The sequence below is a fragment of the Cupressus sempervirens genome, chromosome 7, assembly GCF_028749045.1.
Source record: "Cupressus sempervirens isolate cs-2001-9-10 chromosome 7, ASM2874904v1, whole genome shotgun sequence".
In the NCBI taxonomy this organism is placed as follows: Eukaryota; Viridiplantae; Streptophyta; class Pinopsida; order Cupressales; family Cupressaceae; genus Cupressus; species Cupressus sempervirens.
In genome coordinates this window covers 108,293,473-108,300,811 of record NC_143124.1, presented here as the reverse complement: position 1 = coordinate 108,300,811, position 7,339 = coordinate 108,293,473, and positions in this window count along the sequence as shown.

The following is a 7,339-nucleotide window of genomic DNA, read 5'->3' as shown; positions in this document are numbered from 1 at the left end:
AAATTGTATCCGAAAAATTTAGCAATGATAGTGAAATTTCTCTAGACCCTGACTACTAATTTGTAGAGCTTCAAGCATTGTTTTCAACCAATGAGAACAATTTTCATCTAAATTCGTGGGGTAAGGAGCTTGTTCTAAATAGATATTTGTAGGAAGAAAGTACAATTCAGTGGGATCACACTCCTGACAACAAGTCAATTAATCAAAAATAGGATCTCTATAGAAATGGTTCAAATTTTGAAGAGATGGAGAATGAAATCTAAGAAAACCTGCTAACATAAGATTTATTTTTGAAGATAAACATTTTTCACTTTCTTCACCATGAATTCTTCTAAGATCAACATGCTCATAGAAATTATCAGTTCTAATTGTTCTTCTCCTTATCATTTTTTTTGAAATATCTAAAAGAGAGAAAAGAAAAGAAAAATTACTACATAAAAGAGAATGAAAATTAAATAAAATATTTATTAAAAACCTAAACGAGTACTTGTCAAGTGGAATAATTTAACATAAATAATTCAAAATATGTTCTTTTAAAAAACATTATAATTTGCAATTTAACTGTTACCAATATCAAAGAATGATAAAATATTTTTTCCCAGTACTTCCAAGAAGAAAACACGTATAACATCTCAATAAATAATCTATATTATATTTTCATAGAAAAACTATTTAAAAATGATTTTACAATTGCATTACAATAAAAAAAATGTACCTATTATAGTCAATGTTACTATACTATTAAAGAGAAATGTTTTATTAAATATTTTCTATTTCTCTAACTCTTATTTCTTCTACTTTTCCTTTTTCAAGTTGTTTTCCCATTTTCATTTTCTCATATTGATCATAAGAAAATTGTGGCATTATCCTCAATCCCTGTAATGATTTTACACAAGAAATCACAACAGATGTCATTCATATTCTCTCTATTGAACCTATATCAATTTTTTCTTTTACAAGTGTTAAACCTTGAGATTTGTGTATTGTTAATGCCCAAGCCAATCGTAAAGGTGTTTGAGTTGTAAAACCTATTTGTAATGGATATATTGGAGCTGATTTTGGATTTTCTTCATTGAAAGGGAATCCAGAGTAGGTGTCAAATTTCACCAGTACATACAAGGGTAATTTTGGTGGCATGGTTCCTAGCTTGTACACAATCTCATGAACAAAACCTAGAGCACCACTTACAAGCCCTACTTTTATCCATAGATTGGAAGTCAACATTACTCTTGCATTATTTGAGATCAGCAATTCCATATCTAGTTCATCTAAAGAATTGTCATCTACTCTAGTAATATTTGATACTTTAGTTGCAATAATACATGCAATAGGTAATCTATGAGAATGTAACATACTTCTATTATGAATGCAAACATTATCATTTGTCAAAAATAAATAAATAATTTTATAAAAATAATCATTTATTTCTAGAATAATATTACTCGTTCTCAACATCAATAAATTCTAATGTGACCACCTTTTTAAATTCTTCCCATATTAGCTTTGCTCTTCTAAAACTTGCATATGGTACTTTGCCTTTTACTTGAGGTAGTTGTCTAAGGTCTCCAACTAAAATGATTGAGATCCCTAGGAAAAATAAGAAACATTTATCAATTCATTAGATTTTCAATATAATATTTTTAAATATATCACGAATAATATTAATCAAAATATAACAAATAAAAATAGATGAACATCTCCAAAGTTGAGATTGGATTTATGAGGAAATACCTGACAAAGCCTTAAATCAATATTCTTGTAGTGCCTGCCCCTGGTTCGCATTTTGTTATCATTGCTGAACTCTTTTAGAGCTAGTTTCATGTTGATGGTTAGTAACATTATTATGAGATTATCAAATATTGTGCTATGGATTCAGTTGATATGTGATGAGATTCCTTAAACTCTACATTTCATGTATGTATGATGATTATTTTTAGTGTTTGCAGTTATTAATGATGATTAGTAAGATGATTTATTATCATATGTGTTTTCTTATGGATACTTACCCCATACTTGCATGTATATGGTGTGCATGTTTGCTTTGTATGTTTGCTTTTGTATGGTGTGTCTGATGTGGTTAAGGAAGGGAGTCGTAGTCACCTGCTTGTCGAGATCTACACGATGCACCACTTCCTGCCATTGCTTGTTTAGTTTAGTATATATTGTGCTTGTACATGCATAGTTTTTATGCAGATTGCAGTTACCGGGTATCAACTTCCTTGAATTGCCAGGATGAGCGTACCCTATCACATTATCTTAATGATAAGAGAGGGGAGATCAATTCTCAAGTCCAAATCCCAACCCTTTAAGCCATTTGTTCTAATTGAAAAACTAGGACAAGTATTTAAGTTTAGTACCCTCTGACTGCGTCAGATGATGTAATTCAGGATATAAACCCCTTGGTTTGATTTGTATGTATTTTGGCTATGATGGATTTTTCGTATTTTTACCTTTGTGAGTCTTTGGAGTATTTTCTATTAATTAAGCCTAATTAAAAGATTTAATTAATGGTTTAATTAAATAAAAAATAATATGATATTTAAATATTTATTTTATTTAATTAATTGGAAAATTAATTAAATAAAATAATTAAATTTGAAAATAAAATAATTAAATTGGAAGATAAAAATTATAATATTAAATTTGGAATGTGACAATAGTTATTTTGATAATAATATATTTGGAGCTCATTTTTAAATAAATGACTAAAAAATATTATTATTAAAGCTAATAAATATTTTAGCAATAAAGTTTTGGAAAATAAAATTTAAAAGTGGAAAATATATTTTAAATTATTAAAAGATTCTAAATCTCATATGATTAAAATATAAATATATTATGATTAAAAAGTGGAGATATTAAAGTTAGTGCATGAGACTTAATAATAAATAAATTAAATTGGAAAGAGTAAAGTAAATTAGAGTTATAAGCTTGCATGGGAATTAACATGTGTCAACAACACGGGGGTTAGTGCATCAATTAAGCACAAGGTGTCTACAACTCTATGACTCATCAAAAAGGTTGAAAAAGACCCATGCTTAGTTGGTGACACCTTCCAACTATTTTAAGAAGAATTCCAAAGATTTTTTGAAAGTTCTTTATATTCAGGCATTCATAGAAGCTTAAAAAAAAAAGAGCTTAATGGAAGCTACAAGCTTAATGGAAGCCATGAGCTACAAGCTAAAATAGAAACTTCAAAGCTTACATGCAGGGGAGAAGATTAATATGCTCATATATTTTATACTTGCTTCTATGCTCCTTCTAGAACTTCTAATCACTTGGAAGATTCGATCATCTTGGATTCTTGGAAGAATTGCGAATGATAGAGAAGGAAGGGATTTTCTATGGACTTCTGAGGCATGAAAAATTAGCATCAGTGTCCAGGTGCACTCGTGATATTCTCATATTCTCTTTGCACTCTTTCTCTTCCTGTCTTCATCATATCTGTTTTATGTGTCTGAATACTCTCTGTATTTGAAATTGAAATCTTGATATTTTATTTGGATGAGAAGAAAATAATAGAAAAACCCTAGTTTTAAATGAGAAAGAAATTAGATTTTAATCGGGTTTGGTTTGAGTTTATATTAAATTAGAAAGACAAGATTTGGAATTAAAATAGAAATTTTATGGTGAAAATTTGAATGACTAGATGTAATCTTTCTATCAATTATATTTTTAGATGCATATGAACAAACTCTTTTATGGTTAAATTTAGAGAACAATTATTTTAATAAGAAATTCTTAATTCATCACAAATTGTCCTGTTGCTGCCCCTTGGATAGTCCCAAACTAAGTCATTCATAACTTTTTATCATGATCGAATTTATTCGATTGCTCCAGTCAAAAGTGGCACAACTTGGCCCTCTCCAACATATTTAAATTTCAGCCTGATCCAATAGTTCATTAGGGAGATATGACTGTCGTACTAGGAGTGTTTTATTCAAAGACAGATATTTTTCCATTTCTCATAACCAAGAATTCTTTATGCTTAAACTTCACAAAAATAATATATATCAAAGCATGAAATGAATTAAAGATATAATTGTAATCTTTCCTTATTAGAATCTTATTAATATGCATTAGTTTTATATGGTTTATTATCTAATCTAATTATATCAAATTTAATTAAGATTAGTTAATAGTAGAAGAAGTGTAATTAATTATTAGCCAATCTAAGTAAATAGATATTTAAATGAGAGAAAATTATAAAAAAAGAGATTTTAATATAGTTTATATAGTGGACTTTTCATAATGTATATTAAATACTATTTAATATATATAAAACGATTTTAGAGTTGTTTAGTGAAGATGATAATGTTAAAAATTTGAAGATTATTCATGTTAAAATCTACAATGAGTCTTATTGGTTTGTGATAGGGATTTTTTCAAACAACGTTTATATAGACAAAATATTATTAGAACAATTAGAAAAAATAGAGTCTAATGGTTGATTTTAATATTGATTAAATAATTGTAAGATGATAATTTATATTATGTTGATTTAAATTTAAAAACTCTGAATGATATTGGGTTAAGACTAAATTATTATGTTATTGGTTAATACGTTTGAATACCTTAATGGTATTAAGAGTTAGCTAATGAAGTTCTATGTAAAAGTTCTCTAGATTGATTATTTATATTGTGATAAGTTTATTATTTATTAATATTTGTAGAGTCTAACAAACTATTAATAAATAATAGTATAAATAGTTTAAATAGTTATCAACTAATACGAACAGAGTTACTCTAAAGGAGATTAGTTAATGATTGAAGTACTGTAAAAGATATTAATCAAATTGAATTGGTTAATAATTTGGAAGATTATCAGTTAACTGAATCAACGTACATAGAAAAAACTTATTTGAGATAATAATACTTGGTATTGAGGATTTATTATAACTTGTTATAATTAAAATATAAATGAGAACATTGTTGCAGAGTGATGTATGTGATCATTAAGAATTAAATAGTAAGATTTCCAATATAGCTTGTCATTAAATATTAACAAGTTATTATTATTGAATTATTAATATGATCATTTGAGTATTGAATTATAGTTGACTTTTAACTTACAAAATTCTAGTTAGTTATTAGTCAACTGATGTTAATTAGAATGTTGCTATGGTTATACAATTATTAATTAAATCAATTAATGAGAGTTAATTAGATTTAATAATTAAGTTATGTAATAGAGATTTATTTGATATAATTCTTTTAACGAAATTGTAGATTATCTATATTGAATTTGATAGGTTTTATTCTTATGACTTGAATTATGACTTTAGATATTGTATGGTTGTCATGTATGGTTGTCAACGATGTTGACGATTTAATTCAAAGACTCAAACTTTAGTAATACTTAATTAAGTTTCTAATTAAAAATTAATAAGATGTTAATAGGTCATGGATGGTGTACCTATGTTAATGGATTGAGATAAATAAAGTTATAATCTCTTATTCGAAGAATGATAATCGGTCCTCTTATAATATAACGAATAATGATCTTAGAAAAGTTGAAAGGTTAATTAATTAGAATGTGGATCATAGTTAAATAAAGAGAACAATTTAATTAAAGGCCAATAAGTAAATAATTATCCTTAAGTTATTCTTAAAATGTAATTGTTAATAATGGAAGGATAATGCTATCGGGGAACAAATGGGTTGACTTGTAGGTCAAATAATGAAACTTAAGACACTTGAAAGTATACTTTCAAATAGAAAACTGGAATTCCCTACACATTATTCAACTATGTGATTTTAATAAACCAAAACATGTGTTTGCATCATGTATTCTATATGCTTCTTGTTTTGGATTTTGGGTTAACTAGTGTTGACCAGTCCTAGGTTGTGACTAGAGGCTCGGAGGTTATGAGATGTGTTGGCATGTTAATCTTATTTGGTCTCGATCTTTATAAGCTCAACCATGGTTATGTGATCATGTTCTCTATGAAATGTTTGTATTTACTGTTTGTATTTTTCATTAGTCTTCATGTGTGAAGCTGAAATGTATGTGTATGAGACACTTGAGTTAATCATTTTTGAATCACCGATCAGCTATCCTTGGTTTACTTTCTAGTCGCCATGATGGGACTGAAATGTTGATTTATTTTTTGATGATGTCATGTTGTGACATGTTTGACTCAACCATTTTGGAGTCTTCGATCAGTATGATTTTAAGATATTCTTGGTTGCTTGTTGAGAACCAATGGATACTTATGATTATCAATGATGCCTTCAGTTGCCAATGGAGAACTATTGTGGTCATGATTTTTTATGGATACTTTTTGAATGCTCATGGAGATTTGAAGATTCTTATCTTTGAGGTTTGATGATTTTTATTATGGATATTTGATACTTTTATAAATATTTGATGATTTTATTATGGATTATCTTTTATGATTTTGAGATTTATGATTCCATGAGCTTAGGATAGGTAATCTACTTGTAGTGTTGGGAAGTGGCTTGCAATGGGGGCCGGGGCCCTAAGTGGCTGCCAATGTAACTCATTGTAAGTTTGGTTAATAAGTGATAACATTTACACACTAAATGGAGATTAAATGAACCTAAAAAGATAATTGTTTTGATGTTCTCACCCATGTCTTAAGTGCTTGTACAGGCTAGGATGGGGGTAGTGAGAATGCATGGTTGCGACCGTGCATTATGTAGTATGCCTCGTCAGTATGAGAGGATACTAGTGGTCGCATGAGATCAGTATGGACCCGTGGAGTTTAGCTAACTACTAGGGTAACTTGTACGTGATAAATGCAATGACACTTTTTCACTTGTAGAGTAGGTTTCCTACATGTGTTTGTGTGCCTCTAGGAATTAGATGTCGATTTTGTGTGTGATGGAAACCTTTGAGTTAGTATACTTTTAGGATTCTTGGACTTATAGAGATTTATGCTTTGTGGATTGATAGCCTATTTGGGACTTAAGATTATCTCCTCAGCACGGTGAGAGTGGACCACTTAGGTTTCACGAGGTCTGGTGGTAGTGTTTTTCCACTTTTATCATTTGAGATCTGTCCGAGACACCGTGGCTGGAGTATTTTTGGTTGGTATTTATCTTCATTATGTTCTTGGATCATTATGATTGATGATATACCTTATGATGGATTTATTTACTAGTATGTTTCTTATATTGATGATTTGCATATGATAGATGATGGTATCCTATGCTTTACTTTGTATGTTAGTAGGATGTGTTAGGAGTGACATTTCTATTATGTTAATAGCCGATGATCTCTTCGGTGCTTTGGAATGTTATGTACAGAGGGATGGCTAGGATCCACGATGGTCTAATGATGCTATTAACGGTTGAGAGGAACCATGTGCTTAGT